This window comes from Cyprinus carpio, chromosome B3 (genome assembly GCF_018340385.1).
Source record: "Cyprinus carpio isolate SPL01 chromosome B3, ASM1834038v1, whole genome shotgun sequence".
NCBI lineage: Eukaryota > Metazoa > Chordata > Actinopteri > Cypriniformes > Cyprinidae > Cyprinus > Cyprinus carpio.
In genome coordinates this window covers 34,107,799-34,130,884 of record NC_056599.1, presented here as the reverse complement: position 1 = coordinate 34,130,884, position 23,086 = coordinate 34,107,799, and the positions used below count along the sequence as shown (strand labels likewise).

General features: G+C 33.8%; 1 pseudogene; it reads left to right on the top strand.

The window, feature by feature from the left end:
- Positions 1 to 890: 890 nt before the first annotated feature.
- The window catches only part of LOC109081527, a 40,986-nt pseudogene continuing 18,790 nt past the window's right edge, over positions 891 to 23,086 (top strand).

The following is a 23,086-nucleotide window of genomic DNA, read 5'->3' as shown; positions in this document are numbered from 1 at the left end:
ATAAATCAGCATATTTATAAAATGATCATTCTCAGTGCTTATAAACTGCTGAAAAGGTAAGAAGTCTCATGCAACATACATGCTGAGATTATTTATATTTAAAATATGAATCATAAAAATAACTTTAATATACATTTTCTATAAACAAATGACAAAAGTGGTGTTTGTTTACATATAAATTATAAATTAAGATCTACCTTCATGGCCTAAAAGGGACAGTATTTAAAACTTAAAAACATATACACAATAGTATTATACAATAAAATGTATAAAAATTTAGAAGTTTTATTTGGATCAGATGTCCATTAAATCAAGGTTTCATTCAGCTTGGTCCCCTAAACCCACTGCAGGCCATGAAAAGACTGTTGCTAGGAGATATAAAGCATGGATATAGATTATGCCAGGAATTTTGAAGCATATGGATATATATATATATATATATATATATATATATATATATATATATATATATATATATATATATATATATATGTTTCATATGTCCTGGCATAATCTATATTCATGCTTTATATCTCCTAGCAACAGTCTTTTCATGGCCTGCAGTTTACACAGTCTACACACTCTTGTTAGAATTTGTTAAAAATGTATCAAAGTAAAAACGTGAGATCTTTTGCCACCTTTAATGCAGTTTTGAAATAACAAAATTTTAATAAATATACCTTTTAAGTGAAAAAAAAAGAATAAACAAATAAAAAAATGTGTACACCCTTTTATAATGCGACTGTTACTCTGTTTGGAATTAATTAATTACATTAAACTCTTACTAAAAGGAATCTTCCACTCATCATTTAAGTGATTAACCCTGAATAAAAATCAGCTTCTGTAGGACTTTCTTAGCATGTTCTTGGTCGCATTTTAATGCTGAAGCAATGGGAAAGAGCAAAGAGCACAAGGATGTGGGATCTCATTGTGAGGAGGTACTAATCAGGAGAAAGGTAAAGAAGTATTCCAAAACATTAGATGTGCCATGAAGGCAATCATCAACAAGTGGAGGACAAGGAGGAGACAATGAGGCACTACAAAGCACAGGACACCTGTCAAATGCTGATGTAAAAGCAAGATGGAAACTTATCAAGGAGGCTGTCAAGAAAATTACAGCAACAGTAAAGAAGCTGCAGGAACGTCTGGTGTGTACTAGACACTGCTGTATTAAAAAACAATTATCCACATATCATACCACCAAAAAAATTCCACCATTTTTTTATGGTCCAATGAACCCAAATTGGGCTTTGGGGCTAGAACTTTAAAAAGTACATGTAACCCAAAAACACAACTTGCTCATCACTTAAACAAGATCATATCCACAGTAAATCATGGTGGTGCAGGCATCGTGATATAGCTCTGCTTCCCTCCTGCTAGGACTGGGGCTGGGGTTGTAGTCAAGATAGAAGGAATCATGAAAATTGCCAAATACCACACTATTCTGGCACAAGACCTGCAGGCCTCCATTAAAAATCTGAGGATGAAAAGCTATTTCATCTTTCAGCACAATAACCTCAAACACAAATCCAGATCAACAAAGCAGTGACTTCAGAAGAAGAAGAATGCTTTGTTATGGCCCAAGGAAGAGTATAGACCTAAATCTAGTTGAAAGACTTGTGGAATAACTTGCACAGGCTGTACACAGAAGATCTTACAGTAATACAATATGATCAATCCGGAGCTCTTTTGCAAGGACGAGTGGGGGTGGGGGGTGAAATGACAGATCCAGATAAGTTGATAGACTCCTATTCAAAAAGACTGGCTGCTGTATTAAAAGTAAAAGGTGTTTCAACCAAGTATTAGTTGAGGGTAGTGTACACCAGAATATTTTAAGTCTAGAATTTAATTGGTTTTAATATTAAATAAAATAAAAATGGCAAAAAATCGGACATAATTTTACTTGGATTAATTTACATTATTGATTAATTTAAATATATTGAATTATGGTTGTATCACCCAATTTCAGTGTGTATGTGTGTGAGCATATGTATAGTAGTGTACAGTAGCTTGGGTTGGATTTTTAATGCATGAGTTACTTTACTTTCAGTTGTTAAAGTCATTACTTTATGAATTATTCTGCAGTAGCATTTAAGATATTATGCAGGGCATGACCCTGTTGCCAACTATGAGAGAATGTATTGTTCATGAAAATGAATTATGAAAATAGGATAACTGAATGAATGCAAAGCCTGCATGACTTTGGGCTTGCGGTGTTATATATGGAAATAGCAAAAGAGGGCAAATTGTACAAATGATACAAACTTTATGAAGACAGGTAGCTCTGAGGAAAGCCTTCTTGGCTTACTTATAAGGTTTTTGTTTCAGTTTTCAGTGTTTTGTTTAATAAGCTGTTGTTGTTGTTTTTTTCTTTATTGAATAATAATAATAATAATAATAATAATAATAATAATAATAATAATAATAATAATAATAAATGTTACAGCATATGTTGAAGGGAGAGTGAGAAACAAAGTCAAAATCAGCATTTTCACCAGTGCATATACAGTGAAAGAATATTTTAATTTCAATAAAAACAACATTTTGGTAGGATTTGATTTTTATGGAAGCCGTTAATATGTAATCATGATGATATTATGTGAGATTGTGACAGCAACTCTCTTACATTAAAATAACAAAATAATCTGTTAAACAATTTTCATTATAAACACACTGCATTTACAAATGGTATATTATATGTAGCACCGCATCTATTCTTACTTACAGTAATGTTTGTAATAAGAACAGAATAAAATATAGTCTGCAGTTTTTCAACACCTTTTTTTTTTTGAGGATGGGTGTTAAAAGAAGATGTTTGCAGCTCAGGGATGATGACTTCCTTCCAGCTGGATTATCACTCAAATTTCTATCTAGAAAAGCCTCAGAGCTCAACACAGAGGCCATCAATAACATGTCTCTCCATGCCGGCAGTGCTATAAACAATTGCACCAGCACCTTAACAGTCTTAGCGGACACCTGCAGGAAACAATCATACCTCACTACTATTTTGTCTCAGGTAAAAGAGAATTTAAGAAAAGAAAAGATACAACTTTCAGACATATTCTAAAATACCAAGTCAGCAAATGTCATTTATCTTCAATTTAGGGTACATTTACACAATGACAATTTTAATTAAAAGAGAAAACTTTTCCTTTGCATTTTTTAAAGGTTTCGCATACTGACAACAAAACTGCCAAAACAATCCCTGCTCACACTGATCCGTGACAGCAACTAAAAATGCTGTATTATGCATGCAAGGCCAGTAGGTGGGGATGTCAATTTGTAAAGAAACACCACATGCCTGCGTATACCTATAGACTGTAGCATTTGGACCAATCAGACACACAACTATTTGTTATATTTAACAAATAATATCTAACGCCCCCTCATCTAACCAAAGGGCCAAGTATGGACCCTTCCCCCGAAATGCAACTAACACCTTAAAAGGGCAGAACAGGCCTCTGGTTACCTTGGTAACAAAGACACACATCAAGATAAGATTGTTTTACAACTCAAAGGAATGTAGAGTTTTCACTCTAAATTCACTCTGAAACAGACAAATGTACCCTAATACTATAAAGTCCATCCTAATACTAGCTCCCTCTAGATATAACCACTTGAGAAATATAGGGACATGTACCCAATTTTCCCCATCTCATTATTTTTCCTCTTATAGTGTTTCGCTTATGTATTGATACAAACTCTTTTAAATGAACATTTTAGAATTGCATACTATTGTTAACAGAGGCCACTTATATTGTATGTTGATACCTATGGAAGATATTAGTGGTACCAGAATCTTCAATAGTTTCTTCACCAACATCCAGTCAAAGACCATATGCAAAACATATGCCTGAGGACAAAGGGTCATAAACTTTCCCCTTAGAAGGTACACTTTCTTATTGGCTCACTCAAATCCTGAGGGTGTGACATCGTCACCCTTTATAGATCATTGATCACCAGATTGGGGGGTTCTTTTTTAGATTCAGGAAATCCAGGAGAAGATGCTGAGCTAAGAGTCTTAAAAACCACTAAGCTTGTACCAGGCCTCAGCCTAGTCTTTCCACTTCAAGATCCTCTGACTCAAAATGGTTCTTTCTCATCACCTAACTTCAGTCAACCTACTGGATCCCCAAAGTGCATCAGGACTCTCTTTCAAACTGACAAGACATGCAAGTATCAAACTTAGTCTTATTAATTGATACATTAAGTATAATTTGCACCTTTTACAAAGGTGTGTTTGAACTAAGAGAACTTCCTTCAGGCTGTAGATCTGCTGAATATCAAATTGTACCATAGCTTCATGTTTTTATTTCTCTTCTCTTTACTGCTTAAGCTTTAACCCTCTTTTCCTATGCCAACTGTTTGTGTGTGTGTGTATGTATGCATATGTTAGACTAGTTTAAGTGTTTATGTAGTTAATAAAGTCTTACTTGCATCACACTTGAGGTTGTTCAATGTTTGCTCATAACTGGAGTCCCTAATCATGTAGATTTTAGCTACATGCTCTGAGTAATACTGTATAGTCAGAATGTGAAAGTTTTCCTTAACCAAAAAATTTACGTTCTTAGAATTGACAGACAGTTAACACTGAGATGTCGAATAAATAATTAGAGCAGATCGAAATATTTATAATTAATTATTCATATTCCCCTTTTGAGCTGATTCGCAACACGTCTGAACACATAGTACAAACACGCATCATATCACCATTTTCACAAATTTGCATTTTTGCAGATAAGTTGTTTAAAGTATTTCAGTATATGTTATTTACTCAATATATTAGCAACTTTTACTTAACATTTTTTAATAAGTATATGTATTCTTTACTCCAATACATCTGTGATGAATAATGCAATTACTCATTACATCTCGCATGGCACCTAATGTTTTCTTGCGTACAGCTCAGATTCTCCAATTTTTATTTAATTAGAAATTGTGTTCTGAAGATGAACAAAGCTTTTACGGGCTTGGAACGACATGGGGGTAAGTGAATAATGACAAAATTTTCATTTTGGGATGGAGTAACCCTTTAAAGCCAATGAGAAAGCAAGATGCAGAGCAAGGGGAAGTTCAGAGGGTGGAGTCATAGATCTGAAACAAAACATCAGCATGCATGGCTTCTCCAAGCAACCATCTCTACTTATATTCTTCTTTGTCGAATTTTATGCTTTGACTGCAATTTAGTGTACAGAAAACTTGGATTGCAAGTTTTTAAGGCTGCCGTTTTTGAATGGATCCATTCTCATGTAATCTTACGTTATTTCCTGTATCAGTTCTCGTGTATATGATCCACTGTCGCCGATCCATCATGTAGAGTGCACACAACAGCAACTACATGGAACCCCAGAGAGTCATGTAGTGTGAGAAGGGCAGCGATCCGACGACTTTGCAAATCATGCAGTGTGAACTTTTACTCTGTAAGACCACAGGTAATTAACAAGAAAAGTTGAGCACTCTGGCATCATTGACAGAAAGCTGAAACAACATCAAGTGTCGACATTTGCGTGTCAGCTGGTGCATAAACAGATGAGCATCTTGAAGCATGTATAATGTTCTGCTTTGAACAGCACTAATTGTTCTCGTTTGGAGTGCTTAACGAGGACGTCAGCTCCAGCTGCCTCGTCAACACTCAATAATTAGACAGGAGCAGACTGGGACACTTTCCCAGACAAAGATGAAGACTAGTAATTAGAATAAATTGTGTTCTTAATTATAATTTGCTTTGAAAGTTCTTTGAGTTTTATGCTTTCTGTGCTTGGAAATCCAATCTAGAGCCATAAACCATGAAAAGTCTCTGGATAGCAATCTCAACACATCCATATGTCTTAGTCTCTACAGGCAGACCACTATGTCTAATGGGACTATAAATACAATGAAAGCTATCTAATACCATACGGCAAAATAATTAATACTGCTACTACTTCTGGGGATTAAAAAAAATTTGATATTCAGTAACACAGCATTATTAAACTGATTGCACTTACACTATTGAATGAGAATAAAACTTGAAGCAGAGTATTTTAGTATCACGATAGTTTTTGTTAATATTTTGTTGTTGTTGTTATTTTATTTTCTGTTTTTAGGAATTGTTTTTGTGTTTGTGGTTATTTTCATTTTTGTTTAATCTTAATTGAAAATTACAAATGTTGTTTAATGAAAATGACAAATTTTGCCACAGAAAGTAACTGAAATAAAATTCATTTCTATATACAGTTAACATTAATTTTATTTGGCAAGTAATTTTTTTATGGGTTGAATTTTTGTTTCATTTAACTATAGTAATCCTGACTTTAGCTGGATGATAGAACTATTGTCTTCTGTAGAACTGATTTATTATTATTATTTTTATTATTTTTATTATTATTATTTGATGGATTTTGCTGAAATGAGCTGAACTGAATCAACATTGAACTGACTTAAACTAAAAAAATAAATAATGTGAAGCTGCTTTGAAACTGTATTTTATAAAGCGCTATATAATTAAAATTATTATATTTTAAAATATAAAACAGCAAACGTTTTAATCTATTAGGAATATATATATATATATATATATATATATATATATATATATATATATATATATATATATATATATATATATATTAAGATGGGCACATTGTCTTAAACGGGGAAGTACATTCAGAACAAATTAGCTACAAACTACTCAAGGCTTATACAGTATTAGGGTTTGTTTTCTTTTTGTGCCCCCTACTATATTTTAAGGGAGTGAATACTTATGTCAGTGTGATATTTCACTTTTTTTTTCTTTTTTATTAATTAGTTTTGATATGTAATTATTGGAATTTATGTAAAAAACAACAACAATGTTAGCATTTTAGCATAAGGGTGCAACAAAAATGAAGGGGTCTGAATACTTTCTGAATGCACTCTGCTGTATATTTGCTCTAATGATTTCTGCTCACAGTGCATGGCTGAGCAAAATCGAGGTGATTGATTAGAAGAGAACACTCACTTCAGAAGAAAAGCGTCAGGCTGTTAAATGTATTAATTATCTTCATTGCATTATTTTGTGGCATGATGTTTCATTGCTAATGGCCTCCTCTGATATCACATTATCACAGTGAACAGAAAATCTTTCACATTAGAAAACAGTGAACATTTGCGAGCAGTACACAGTAAATGCAGATAGGTTTCACAACATTGCCCTGATGTCAATAAACAGATGCATGCTGGCAAGTGCTGTTTAAAATGACCAATGTGTTGATTGTTTTTATTTTGCAGAAACAGCTTTTGCTGCTGTTGGATTTATGTACTATTTAGTAATCTAGTGTGAGAACCAAGGTTAGGTAAAATGCAAAAAATGGCTCCCTCTTAATCCATGAGTGTGCATCTGAATTAAATTGGCCTCATGCCACACATGACGCTGATTCTAATTTGAATTTTAATAGCAGGAAGAGGAAATTACAGTAATATAATTCAAAGTATGACTTTATTCTGTGGAAGACGAAGATATTTTGAAGATGAAAGATAAAGATAAAAGTCAGTGTAGTCCAAAAGGACGCTTGAGCACATTCACTTGGCATGAGAAACAAACAATGAGACTATATCATGGCAAACTTGTACGTGAGGGAAAACAGCAGATGAAGTTTAAGATGAAGAAGAAGAAGAATGCTCAAAATATACAAAACACTAGTGATGCATGCTTTCAAAATACTGAAGTTTCAAAACATTTATACATTTGCATTACATTTTGACCAGTTGTTTCCGCCAGCCTGTGGGGCTTCAAGCGTTTCGAAATGTAAATCATTTTCCAAAGCGATTGTTAAATTACTTAAGAGTTTCAAAAGGCTTTGTTTCTCCCATCACTAAAAAAAGTTGTTTTCCAAACTATGTTTTTGCGCCCTTGAATGGCACTTTTTTTGAAGAGGACTCCATTTGTATGCAATCCAAGTAAAAAAGATAAACTGAACCCCTTAAAGAAGTACACTTCCACAAGTATGTTAGTAAAGGGTACATGTGATGCTCACAAACTGCTTCATTATAATATGCAAGTGCCCTGCTCCCTCCGAAGTCTCCAATTCAGAAAGCAGGAAAACAGAACTGAGCTCTAATATTACCATCATGTAAAGACTGAAGCTGACCTGTGTTTGTCTGTTTGTTATTCAGATACTGTATACCCTACATTATGGGAACAAAACGACCCCACAAAGATGGTCACCATGAGGAAACCACCTTAAAAATCATACAGAATTAAGTTTTTTGAAAATCTAAAAAGGCTGAAAATTTCCTGTGAGGGGTAGGTTTAGGTATATGGTTAGTGTAGGGGGATAGAAAATGCAGTTTGTACAGTATAAAAACTATTATGTCTATGGAATGTCCCAATAAAAGATGGAAACCCAATGTGTGTTCTTCTTCACAACAAAAAAAATAAAGTCCCACAGTTACACATAAAAAGTATAAAAAATTTCATAATAATCCTCAAAAAAAAAATTTTTGTATTGTAAAGAAAAGATGTGCATCTAGTAAAAAGATAAGCTCTTAACATCGCCACACAACATGTAACTAAGAGTGACAACAAACAGCATAAATAAAGCTAAATAAAACAAAAAGCCTGTAAAACTAAACATAATTTATTCATGTGGCAAAGCATGTTGGGAGCCTGAAAAGAAACACTGCTCAATGCAAATCTGTTTATTCAGTCACTCCTTTAGGCTAGTTGAGACAACATTTGATGGCATTTTGTCTGTCTAATATGCATTTTTAAGTAATTCACACTCCATATCTCATACTCTCTCAAAAAAAAAAAAAAAAAAACATGTATGATTGATGAACTGGCATCACTTTTTTTAGTGCAACATTTCTGGAAATGATCCATTTGTTGTATGACAATATGTTTCAAGTTTGTACTGAAAATTACATGTAGAGCAGATATATGAATTTCTTTGAATGCCATTCCATTTTAATTCTGCTTCTTTCTTATTCAAATTACAAGCATACTGTCTACCTCAGCCGAAATGCAAGAATTGAATTGGGATTTCAAAGGCATTCTCAACTCACCTCTGAATGGTGCACAACCCTGGGCTGAACAGCTTTACGTAGGTGTTCAGGGCTGAAGGCAGAACGTGCACTGAGGGATGAGCACTGTATAATATCTTCAGCAATAAGATGTTTCTTTTTTTTCTAAAAGAATAAGGCGGCCCCCGGGGCTTTTTTACTGCAGATAGAGTAAACCAAAAACACACAATAACATTCCCCACTGTGGTACAGTAAAAAAAAAAAAAAAAAAAAAAAAAAAACCCGCTAAAACAAACTTTAAAAGCGCAAGCGTTTTCTTATCGCATGCTGACATTGTGGGGGAGGTGTGCTATACATCAGATGGATATTGCTGCTGACAATCCCTCCTTCGGTCATACATATGGATCAGTGTGAGTTCTGGGGTGTATCGGATAATGATCTCTGTCCATGTAAGAATAGGACTCAATCTCAACTATAACAAATGTTAGATATTTCATAGAGGTTTCTTATATTCCTCATCTTTACCTATATTTACATTTTCTGGATCTACCATATATCAGTTTCACTTTATAGTCAGCACAGAAAACCACCTATGACTAGAAAGCCATATGGCTTAAAGTATTAAGTGTGATGCATATTTAAAAGTGTACTTAATAGACTTAAGCCCAAAGTACACTAAATCAGTTTTGATGTAAACTCTGTGCATATACAGCCAAAGTTTTATCTTTGTCCAGTGTCTTTGCTATTTCTCTCTAGAAGTTATGGCTGAAAAAAGGTATGCATGCTCATTTAAACTAGCGTTAGTTGTGAATAAACTAGCATTAACACCCTCACACTAACACTTATTAATGCTAGCATATATTGTTGTTGCTGCATATAGCTTGTTGTTGTTTCTTCTTATCTCTTTCTTTCCAAACGTAAAACAACGGTCCTGGCCAGTGTTGCCACCTTGTGGACAAACTAATTGTCACATGTGTAAAAATTTTGAGTACAGACTACATATGGATAGAAAAACATGCTTATATGCTAATTTTGAAATTTTATATAAAGTTAAATTTACATCATGAACATTGTACATAGGGCTTATACTATAACATATGCAATCTGAAGCATACTTTGGTCTAGAGGAAGTAGTAAACCTAAACACATTTTTATCCTACTCATTATGCACTAAATCACATGGAACATCCTTTCAACTACAGAGCAACATGCAAAAATAATAATAATAATAATGCACTAACAAACCATCTATAAAACACTATTGTTGTAGTGATTGTGTTGTGGTAAACACCAATTTTGTTTTCTTCAGAAAATGTGAAATTTAGTCAAATTGAACTTTATTGGTGAATTATAGTATTCAATTTTTATAATATTGTCTTTTAATTGGTGTAAACTGACTGCATTTTCTGAAATGTTCTGTGCAGATTAGTCAATATATGTGTGGGCAGTTTTAATGAGTTATTGATACTGCATCGTGATGCCCACCATAAGTCATTGAAGCCACAAGATCCTTCTGTCAATAGCTTCCACACACACACAGCAATATTTTCATTTCCTCTGCGTGTAACTCTGTATGCAGCAGCAGTTCATGGTGGAGAGGGAGTTTCAGAGCTGGTGCATAATAATTGGATTTTGAACTGGTTCCTCCTTAGAGTTTAAATGCAGGCTTTCTGTCAAGTTGGCTTCAGTGCCCTGGCTTTAATTTCTTACTTTTCATTGCTAATAGACCTGTGGCAACTTATCCGATCTTCCCATCCCAGAGAGACCTTCAAAACATGAAAAAGAAGACCAAATATAATTGTATTCAAAATATATAAGGAGCTCACGATATTTCCCTTCAGACCATCTCACCGGGGGAAATTCCAGTCTGATCCGGTGGACACAAATAAAAACTAGATTATGAAGAAAATATGAGCTGGGCTTGCCTGTGTAACAAAGCTAGGGTGTTTGTCTGGGTGTAGATGGTTGTCTTGCAACATTGTTACATTTGCTGCGGTGTTCGGGTGGTTGCTTACTGGCCAACCCCAAGTCTCAATTACATTGTTGTGTCTATATATGGCTCAGGTCCTACCTTAACTTAAGAATAAGCAATAGTCTTGTTCCAGCAAGCACGACTAAACTATATATGAAGAGTTGGGTTCCAAAAAAACAATAAATCCATTTTGATTAATTTGAGTAAAAATGTGTTTTCTTTACCAGGAAAGTAGCAAGATGAAAAACACTATTTTCTGTTTCAAACTTTCACATAGCATCTTTAGGTTATAATAACATAAAAAATTAAGATCAGGTTTTAATTTTCAAAGATTTATTATAAAATTGTATGATTGTTTTTTTTCCCAAAATGCAATAAATCCATGATATTTTTTTTCTCAAAATGCAATAAATCCATTGAATCAATATGAAAGTTATTTTTCATATTGAAACTGATGAAAATACACAACACACAGGCACTGGACTAAAAATACATCCATCAGTCATCCCTTCCAAAATGAATTCAACGGGTCATCTTGTTTGCTATAAATTAATTACAGCAATAAAAGAAAATTTCATCATGAACAAGAACATGAACATAAACATCACATTAGACCACAGAAATCCCAAAATGACATTTCCCTTACATTCAACTTCCAAAAGTGCATTCATCTTTGCCATGTTACATTCATTTAGTTGACTAGTGCTATGTGCTATATTAACAAAAACATAAATGGCATTTATAAAAACACTAACACTGACAAGCTACGCAATATCACTTTCTTAATCAAATGTAATTCATCTAATGAACACGATATAGCACAGATTGACTGTGATCTACGGCTCTGTGTATTAAATGACGCTCCATCTGAAAGCACGTGATGGAGATTTACAAGTACTATTAATCACAGAACCGGCTTTACTGATGAGATGCGGATGACAATCACATGCGATTTATCGTGCAGCTTGTTTGTTGATCACAAAGTACAAAGTGGAAAAGTAAAACTAAGATACGGAGTGTATTCAAAGCGCTTCCATTACTGTCCAGAGTTCGTGGAATGGTGCGCTGTGATTGGTTGAGCAGATATATTGCAGTCTGCAAAAAGGTAGACAGGCACTTGTCGCGGTTGGAAAAAAGGAGAAAATATGACCTAATAACTCTGTGAATATCGCATTTTGCGTAAAATTACAAATTTTACAAACAATACTGATTTTGGCGGAAACTCAATTTTTTATTTTTATTTTAAATGCCGTTTATCACATTTTGGAACCAAACTCTTCATATACTACTGAAGATAACAGTGTCAGTTCCCAATAGATTTTCCTCTATATTCAAATCCACTTATTTGGCTAAAAATGCAGCTGTGTGTGACAGTCATAAAGATGTCAGAGGCAAAAAAAAAAAAAAAAAAAAAAAAAATTATAGCAACAATATAGTCATATTAAAGACTGAAGCAGAAGAGCTTTTCCCCTGATAGTGTGCTTTAGTCTCTGTAGAAACTTCTAGGAAAAACATCCAGTTACACTCAATCGATGTAGTATTGCTATTCAACATGAAGAGCCCAGCGGTTAGTACTGTTGAGGAGAAGGTCAGACTAGATCAATTGCGTATTAAGAACATATTTGATTTATCTGATTTCAATTTTACCTAGACATAAAAAGGTTTTGCAAGAAGCCAGTACCTCTAGTTTGCACCAAATGCAAAAGTATTGGACTGCCTTTAAGTCCTCATAGGACATTCTTACTGATGAGTTTGTAAGTTGTAATTGTGATGTGATGAATGTTTAATGGGGCCGTTCATGACGCATGAGCAGATCCATTTTTCTATGTCAGTCATTTGTACTGTGATGGTCCTGTATTCTGTACTATTCCTTTGTATTTTGTTTGTATAAAAGCATTATGACACTTATAATTATCATCAGCATTATCACACTTACAAGTGTGCATTTTATGCTGAATGCAAGGCTGTGATTTGGTTTGTCTTGTAAGGCATGAAATTTCTAAGTTAGTAGATCTTTGTAGTGTGTAGTATTTTTGTAGGCCAAAACCTTGAAGCGATTTAGATTTTAGCACTTCTGTTCCTTAGATCAATGTTTTTTAATGCCTAAAATAAGGTCTGTGATGAACACAAGCTTAATAATTTCTATGAAAAAATATATCAGTAAACCCACTTGTGATTATATTTTAAAGATTTTAGTTTTCTTAAAAACACATTTGTTAACAAGTGGCTAAGGGCGCTACACCAAACAGCTAAACGCATCTGCTTACTAGTCCACTTTCAGGGCCTCATTAGCCAAATTTCCATTACAGATTTGCACAAAACCTTTTGGAATATTTTCATAAATGTTGATAAAAAATAAATAAATAAAATAAAAAAATTATTGTGAATTGACACAGTTTCAATTAACCAATGTCATGCTACTTAAAAGTTATTTTTCTCCTCTAAAAATGAAATTTTTTCTTTGAGAAATGTAGCATTTTTTTGCGACATATTCCTTTTTCGAATTGCCTGAAGAACCACTTCATGCAAACATAATTATTTTAATTTTTTGTGATATATGGTTATATAGTTTTTGCGAAATTGACGCGTTTCCATTAGGCATATTTTCACTTCGCAATTTCAGTTTGCACATTTTGAAGGGTAATGGAAATGTGGCATTAGTGTTTATAATCACAGTCTTGCAAACTATAAACTAACACATACTACACAGCCGTGTAGTTTGCTTAAAGGTTACCTTTCAACTCATGCATTGTTTTGTAGATGTTGAACAAAATGTTTAAGATTTTGTAGGTAATAGAGCATATTTTCTGCAATAATTACAAAAACCTTAAAAAAAAAAAAGGGCCCTGCAGCCGTGATAATGTAGAACAAATGGTTTTTAACTCGTTGGGACTCATTCAATCAGATTTCTGAGCCTGAACTGTCAACAATATTTAAAAATCTGAGATTCAGTATGTTTACTGTCATAGATCTGATGTTTACAAAAAACATCTGTGTTTTGCACAGAACAAGGATTTCGGAATGAATTTCTCTGTGCTCACAACATCTTTTTCTTGTTTTATCACTGACAGCACGGGTCTAGAAATCGCTTTCCATTTCCGACGCCAGCTGCTTCCTGTGACTTATCTCCTTCATGAATATTCATATGCATTTTCAGTTGTGACGAAGCAAACTGAGGGAAAGATAAATGAGCATAAAATCAGAATGCAGAGTCATTCAGAAAAGACAGACATTACACCTACAAGGTGTTGATATTGATTGTATGTAACTGTGTAAGATTGCATGTGTTTTCTTTCAAAAAGCTCAGTGGTGACATTGTAGTACAGTTATGTTGAAAGAATGATTTACCAAATACAATTGTACTTGTATGTATTGTACTGAGTGTTTACCATGTATACGCAATAAGATACCATATGACCATCGCTTGTCAAAACTTCTCATGCTACTGCAATCGTGGGTTAAACAATAATAAATATCAACAGTTTATATTGATGGTCCCCATTAGACATTCTGTTTGCTATAAGTAATGTTGCAAATATGTCAACAAGCAGTCATTAGAGTATAGTTAGTTGACTGTCTGATTAATATCTGCTAACACTTTATTTAGACGTTCAACCAACAGACATTCTACTGACTACAAGTAGCTTTGCAATTTCAACTTATTCTACTAACCCCAACCCTTATCTTAACCTAACAGCCTACTAATACACCAATGAGGGTTAGTTGAGGTGTGGTTGAATATTAATGAGAGTTGTTTGACATGTAGTTGCAAAATTACTTACTGTATAGACAACTGAATACATTTCTGTCGTGACAACTCTTGGAGGGATCGGCATGGTAATGTACATGACATGTTAATGTATTTGATCTTGGCGGAATAGAGCTGCTATGCTGCTGCTGCGGCAGACCAAGTACCTAGACCTGCTACTGCCAATACATCCACAACATACTGCTGTGAGCATGTAAGAAATATTGCTGCTGCAAATATAACATACATGAAATAACCCCCATATAGCATACATGAATCACCTCGTAGCAGATCTATGCAGGTGGAGCTGGGGAAGGTGGAGGGTTTCCGAAGCAAGCTGTAACTGCTACGGTAGCACTAGTCATATATTTGAATGTTGAGCAGCGAGCTCATTGGCTAGATTGAGTTAGACCTATCGGACTGCGCCATCTAGAGTTTTATGCCACAACTCTGTATCCATCCATTTATTCTGGATCAGCATACTCATACAATGCCTGTAAAATGTTTGATGTTGTATATGGCAACCCTCGGTATGCAGATGAGAAACATTTTCAGACGTACAGATGTTCAGAAGTTGAACAGATCGTTCACATAATTCTTCAGATGTTTCGCTGTTAAACTTCTCTCAATTAATTAACAATTCACAGTTAAGTTAGAGTTTTGATTAGATATAATGTAAAATAAATTGGTTGATTTTTTTGTAAGTATATCTCACACTGCACAAACAGATTTAAACAAACGGCAACAGACACATTCATCAGATCAGTTTGTGTTACCCTGTTAGTGTCTGTTGCTGCTGGTCAGTGCTTGTTTTCACACCAAATGAACATGTTGAATCAGCATTTGTCAGGGTTGTGGAATGTCTAAGAAGTGCCAAAATGTATTATTGTTTGTTGGTGCTGTGTGAACTGGCCTATAACAGTGCATGTAAATATGACATCTACTGTACAGTGAAGTCTAATATCCCAGTTTTGAGTCTGCTTCAACACCTCCTCAAAATCCCTTGCAACCTGAACATGTCTTTACAAAACAATCTACTACCCTGGAATGTCCCTATCCCACTATGTGTCTGGCCACCTCTTCCTCCTATTCCCACATTCGCTTCTATCAGTCACCTCCTCTTCTTCCCACCCACACTCTTGTTCAGACATGGATTCCCTGCTGCAGCTCCCACAATGCCAAACAGTAATCATCCTCCACACATTCAAAATACTGGACCTAACTAACTAAATAACAACTTATCTTACATCTTTTACTCTCAACTATAAACATAGTTAGATAAGGTGGTTATAGTTACATTTTAATGTGGGATACTTTTGGGTGTAAATATGGACCTAAAACCAGTTAACAATTTCACTGCTACATTTTATCTTAACTTTTTGTATCTGGTTTTAAACTGAATAAGCTTGAGATGCTTAGAAATTCTGATTAAATTTCTGCTTTAGAAGCTGTTGTAAAATGCAGATAAACACACACGTGACTTAATTTGCAAAATTGCAACTGTAAATTACATATTGTTAAGATAATGAACTATATTGCTTATGAGAACAATTATTCAAATTGAATTTTTTTTTTGTATGTGTTAGTTATATTTACCTATGTTAACATCACCATTATGTCAGCACTTCAATACACACTTAAATCCTTTTCAAAACTCTTTGGTGACCTGTTAATATTATCACACCCTTTACACAATACTCAACACAACGTACAACCACCTGAGAGAACCCATGTGAAAAACACATTAGCATACAACAAAGTATGTAGTACAGACATAATTATACTTTACAAGAATAAACTTAAGTGTGAATTTAAAATGTTTTCAGACAATCTACTTACTGTTAATTGCATTAAAATAAAAAGACGTGATGCTTTATGATGCACTTACAGTAAGTATGACATAAATACATTTTTGTATGCAATTTTTGCCAAAAGTGCTGACAATCTTTTATAGTAAACTAAAATATACTTTAATTTGATTTATTTTAAAAATGTATGTAATGTGTTTAAATACATAAGTAATTACATATCTGTAATAAAGTTGCAATTTAGTGTATTTAAAAAAAAAATACTAAATTTAACTGTAATATTAAATAACACACTAATATTATAATCAAGTTTACAAGTGCTTTAATGTGTTAGTCAACGCATCAAAATAAGTACATGACAAAAACTAATTTTAAATGGACTTTAACAATATTAAAATGTGTACTTTAGTGTGTTTAAGAAACAGTCCATTACTGAACTCTCTTAAAACAGTTAAGTGGCATGTTATTTTATTACTATTACATTATTTGCACATACAGTTGTTTTAAAATATCTTACTTTTAAGATTTGAAGTACACTTACACAAGTGCATATAAATACCTTTTCTTACTTTTCTTAAGGGAAAAGAGCCATAATTGTAATTAACATTTAACACTGTACAGTCTGTCACTGCATTAGATAATAAAATATCAAAGCAAGTGTTTAATGATAAGACAACAGCTCTAATAGATTGCTTTAATTAGTTTTTGGAAGTGCTAAAAATAGCTATCTGGGTCATATAATAATCATGGTCGCAATGTCATTGTATTTTTGTGTCTGGAGTGAATCTGTTGCAGTATTAATTCTGGCAGGCGTGAGCATCGTGAAATTCTCAGGCATGATTGAGTCAGCTGCGGTAATTAGGTTACGTTCACATGCATTGATCCCACTCCACCCCCACAATGACATCATTTCCCCTGGTGAAAGTACTAATCACTCGCTCTTTTTCAGCCTGTATGTATATGTGTATTGATTTTTTTCAAGATTTGCTGAGTGCACAGTTTGACGTCATTAGTTATTAGTCGGCTATGGGCCACGTGCTCACACTTCCAAAAACAAAGAATAATCATCATTGTGCCGCTCTCAGCTCGCCTCTTCTCAGTCAGAACCTCCTCTGGGGTTTCATTCACAAAGGGCTTACAGTATTATTGTGCTTATGAAACCGCTGTGGAAGGGGTTTTGGATTTTATAAAAGGTTTGTTGCACGACAATATAAAACCAGTTCAACAAGTAATCATCTTAGTTTAAGAGAAACTTAAGGGATTGTTTTAGATTTTCATGATTGGGAAGACCGGGTTTGAGTAAAATTCACAATTTAAGTATTGGCATTCCAGTTAATTGAATTTGGACATGGAATTGGCCAACATGCGTCTCACGAAATTTTTTTTTTAATTATCATTGTATACGATGTGTTTTACGGCTTGTGAATGTATATTGTTCCTCCGATGTGGACATTTTAGGATAGAACACTACATTAAAATACAATATAAATTTAGTTTAGTTCATTTAATAGGAATTATATTAAATTGTCTTAAAAACTGAAAGCAGTCATGTGTATTTCTTTGGATTTTATTCTAATTCTAATTTCTTAAATTCAAATGACCATAATTTTGTAAACTGGTGCAGATTATTTCATTATAATTAGTTCAGTTGCATTATAATCTCTATTGACAATTTCAGTAATTAAATATAAAATATTATTTTGGGCTTTTCTAGTTTATTTGCTGCTGTAGCCTTTTCTGTTCCAGAAAGCAGACAGTAATATATAATCCTTCATCTCTTACATGAACTATGTTATTGTGTACAGTCCAGAGGAAACATTTCATTGTTATTGATCAATCGCTTTTAATGGATGACGGTCTATGGACATCATCACTTTATTGATTTAACACAAAAAGTGTGCACGAGATATTGCCGGGGCATTTTAAAGAAGCTACCCATATTTTTTAGCAGAAGCACGTATTTGTGTACCGTACACAGTTTGCAGGGATTTCTGTACATGACCCTAATCTTACCACCTGATCAGAATGTGCATTAAACAACACTGCATAGAATATTGTATCCAGCTGTGCATTGACAACTGTTTTGTGCCAAAATTCATTACAGATTATTATTATTATTATTTTTTTTTTTTTTGTCAGATCACGTGTCAAAACTGTAGCATACTACTATTCTATAATATATTCTGTTTCAAAATGCATTCCATTTCAGTCCATTGTTGGCACTCCACTCACTCATTCTAAAGAGTTATATAGATCATTTACATTTTGCACGTGTGTATACAACGTTGTTTGACTTGTTAGCAGGATCTTGTTGCTATTTAATCTACGTGACTCTCGAAATAGCTCTGAATAGCAGAGAACACATACTAAAACAACAAATATACTGGAAAGAGCTCATTCACTGCTCGGCATATTTGCACTGATGTGCTAATGCACTGTACGTAGATGCAATTTAAAGTGTGTAATGTGACACTAAACTAAAACAGAGCACAATAGAATGGTTTCTGGAGGTATGAATCCTTCCATTTTAACAAAAATAAGCACACCTTTCAATGCAGATCATTTGTATATATGTTTTAGCATTAGGGCTGGGCGATTTTTCCAATTTAATCGATTAATTCGAATTTAATGTTTTGCCACGATTTTATTATTTTTTTAATCGAGGAATCGTGATTTTAAATAGAATTATTACCAAATGTCAGAATTGGACACTTTGACAATATTCAGGTGATAACAGTAAAGAGAAAAGAGTGATTCAACCGCATGTCAGCGCATGTAATTAACCGCTCACGTGTGACATGGTCATATCGCGAGGTGCCATTCACACAGAATGCACTTTTGTGTTGATAAAGATGTGCCACGTGCAGAGGAATAGGAAAAACATTCAAAAGAAGATGGGAGTTGAACTTCTCTTAACTTGAGCGTTTTAATGTTTGAGACGCTGCAAGAGATGCGAGCGCAACAGTCAGTCGAGTCCAAGTTTACATATTAAAAACAATGGAAAAGAACATAAGCGAATAAAAAAAGAACCTGTAAAGAACTACTACTGTATGTCTGATATTTCATGTTTGCATCATGGTGACAGGCTGAAAGCTGCTGTTCTTGATTTCAACAGAACATTTATTATTAATAGTCTACTAGTGTTATACCGTCAGAAGTCAAAAGAGCTTTATTTATCAGGTAATTTACACAGACAAAGGAATTTGATTTGGGTGACAGGAGCTTCCAGGGCAGAAGAAAGTATGGAAATAGTGCAAACTAGTGCAGCAGACAAAGGAATTACATAGTAGAGATGGAGTACAACACTAATATAAGAAAAACAGAAAAATAAATAATGCATTATATACAAAAGTAGAAAAACTAATAGAGAAATCTCTTTAAATAAATGTACAGATTATTTACAAGTGTGCAGTTTACAGATTTAAATTTTTGGGATTCTATGTACTGTATAAAGTAAGTCATTTTGAATTTGAATTACACTGACTGTTGAGAATTGAAGCATTTTCATTATAGCCTATTATTTCTGAACATATAACATGTATAAGACAAGTTTGTACAGGATGTAGTTGTAGTTTTTGCATATACATTTACATCATGTTGGAATAGAATTTTCTTCGACTAAAGGTTTAATAAAGAAAAAGTTATTTGGATAATGTTGTAGTTACATTTTTAAAGTTGACGTAAAAAATCGTAAAAAATCGAGAATCAGTCAAACGTTGTGAAAAAATTGAGATTGTATTTTTTGCCAAATCACCAGCCCTATTTAGCATATGTCCTATGACTTCTCACAGTGAGAACCTTAAAAGGTGAGAGATTAGGGAGTAAATATTGACTGGCATATCTGTGGTTAATTGGTATATTTGACTTAAGACTTCATGTGACATATTGTACTTGGTAATCCGGTCATATGAGCTGCTAAGTCAACTAAAACAATAACATATCACAAGACCTGTGTTCTGTTTTCAAGAAAACACACAAACTATATGAGGGTAATTTGCACAAGGTGAAGTGAAAAAAACATATTTTTAAGAAATACTGCACTGTGTGCAAAAAATTGGTCTCAATGTGTACAGCTACGTTCTGCTCTGCTTTATAAATCAGTTCAGTATTTTATCATTTTTATCACTGAATTTCTTTCACAACCCTTCTTTTACCTTTCTCACACTTACATGTCTCATCCTTTTTTTTTCTTCCATAGGCCTATGAGAAGAGATTCCCAAACTGTCCGCTGATACCCATGTTTGTGAACAGTGTCATCATCAGTGAGTGTCATAGTGAGGATGGGGGTCCCAAGTGATTGAGCGCAGATGTACCGTGGATGTTGAGGACCCCTCGGCTTCTAAAGAGGGTATACATTTATTTTAATTTTTTTTTACATTTTTTTGGGCCCAAAATGCCATATCAATGGCAAATTCCATGCATTTACTGTACTTGAAAATGTTAAATTATTTAGACTTTAAATGGATGGACAAAAATTATTATTTTTGTTCCGAAGAAGAAACAAAATCTTATGGGTTTGGGACAAAATGTTGACAGAATTATCATTTTTGCATGAACTATCACTTTAAGCCCTTAAAACTTACCAATATTAGGTACTTTGTGGTGATTCTGACACATGACTCTGTGTTCAGATAGCAGGAGTGGAGTACATGTATTTCATCCAGAAGAACTCTTTGAACCGAAGAGAGAGAACTCTGCACATAGAGGCCTATAATGAGTCCTTCTCCAGCAGAGTCAATGTCTATGAGCACTGCTGCTACACGGTCTGAAGCCACATCCTGCCGTTTCTCTCTCAATTATGGACACGTTTATGTATAAGCTGGTTTACGAGGGATCCTGATGTTTATGCATTCCTTCTTCAGGTTCACCCGGAGAATGAAGACTGGACCTGTTTTGAGCAGTCTGCCAGCATGGACATCAAATCCTTTTTCGGGTTTGAGAGCACAGCAGAGAAGATTGCAATGAAGCAGTACGCCACCAGTATTAAAAAGGTGTGTGTGCGCGTGTGTGTGTGTGACCTTTTTTTGCTAAATGAAGACAAGTTTTGTTAGTAGAAATGTTTCACAGTTGTCTCAGTAGTATTGACAAAACATACAAAAATTAATGTTTCAAAAAAATGCTTAATTTTCTTTGAACACTAAATTATTAATTTCAACCAAAAAGTATATGGAACTCCTATAAGGTGATGGAGAAACATGACAGTAGTTCATAAAAGCATGAGGAGGAAAATATTATTTTTCAATGCCTTTGCCACCAGAATAATTGTGTTAACTTGCATTTGCCAGAGAAACTTTATGTACACTTGCAAAACATTTGTGTCACATCTCTCTTATTTTGAACTTGAAGCCCACCCCTCAATGTTTCTTTCTCTTGGTCTGCTATGTGTAGTGTTATCTCACAAAACTTTTGTGTTCTCAAAAGTATTGCATTCTTTGAGAAACTGTGTATGTGGAATCAAGTTTACATCTGGTAGTATTTCCCTCACCAGCAGTTCTGTTAGTCGTTTTTTGCAAAACATTTTGCAAGAGAGTGCAAAAGTTTCTCTGAGGAACATCTATTCTTTTATAACTATTCTATTAAAAATTATATCTATTCTAAAATCTATTAAAAATTCTATTCTAAAACATATTGTCCCTTTTAGACTTCCACTCTAATAATTTACCAACTGCTTGTTTTCAAAAAAACAAAAAAAAACTAGCTTTTCTAATCTTTTTGTATTCTATCTGTTTTCTTTTTATTTATTATACAATTAACAAAAGCAAGAAAGAAGCAAGTGAGAGCATGTCAGGGGAGGCGCGCAGAGTAGTAGAATAAGCTCATAATTAATTATTGATTAATAATTTGAATCAGTGCTTTATAATGAAAATAATATCTTAAAATGAATAGAAGCAGGCTTTTGTGATCACATCATTTCAAACTCCTGGAAAGTCCAAGGATCCAGTAAGCAAATTCAAACAGTAAGTTCAAAACAGTGCTAATGCAGAGAAAACAACGGCTGATTTCATCAGCGATTGCGGAGATAATAGTGACTTACGTCCAGATGTCAGTAAAATTATTCTTTTCAGTTTGTATTTTGGCTTAAAGCAAGCCAAGAGTGTTTTATAATGAACGCTAATTATGCGGTGGTCAGAGATTTAGCGATTCTGAATGGATCCGTATAATAGTAAAGGCAGGCAATTTAGTGGTCTTTGGCATCTCCATGTGGTCCTGTTTGGTATCGCAGCTTGACTTGTGCTAATTTGTATTGAAAACCATTATTTAATTATTGATTGATTTATTGTGGCACTATACATTGTGAATTATTAAAAAGTACTTATTTATTTCATATACATAATTAAATAAAATACATGAATGTATTCCACTTCACAGCACTGGTTCTACCTAGCTCAAAGTATTTCCATCACTGTAAAACTTTTGCAAGTAAATAGCAGTAAGAAAAAAAAATGCAACATTTTTTTTTTCATCACCCTGTCCTCTTTGTACAAAAGATCTGGACCACTTGAACCGTTTTTTTTTCAAGAACAAGTAAACATTTACACTAAAACATCTGAAACATTCTATTTTATTATTATTTCA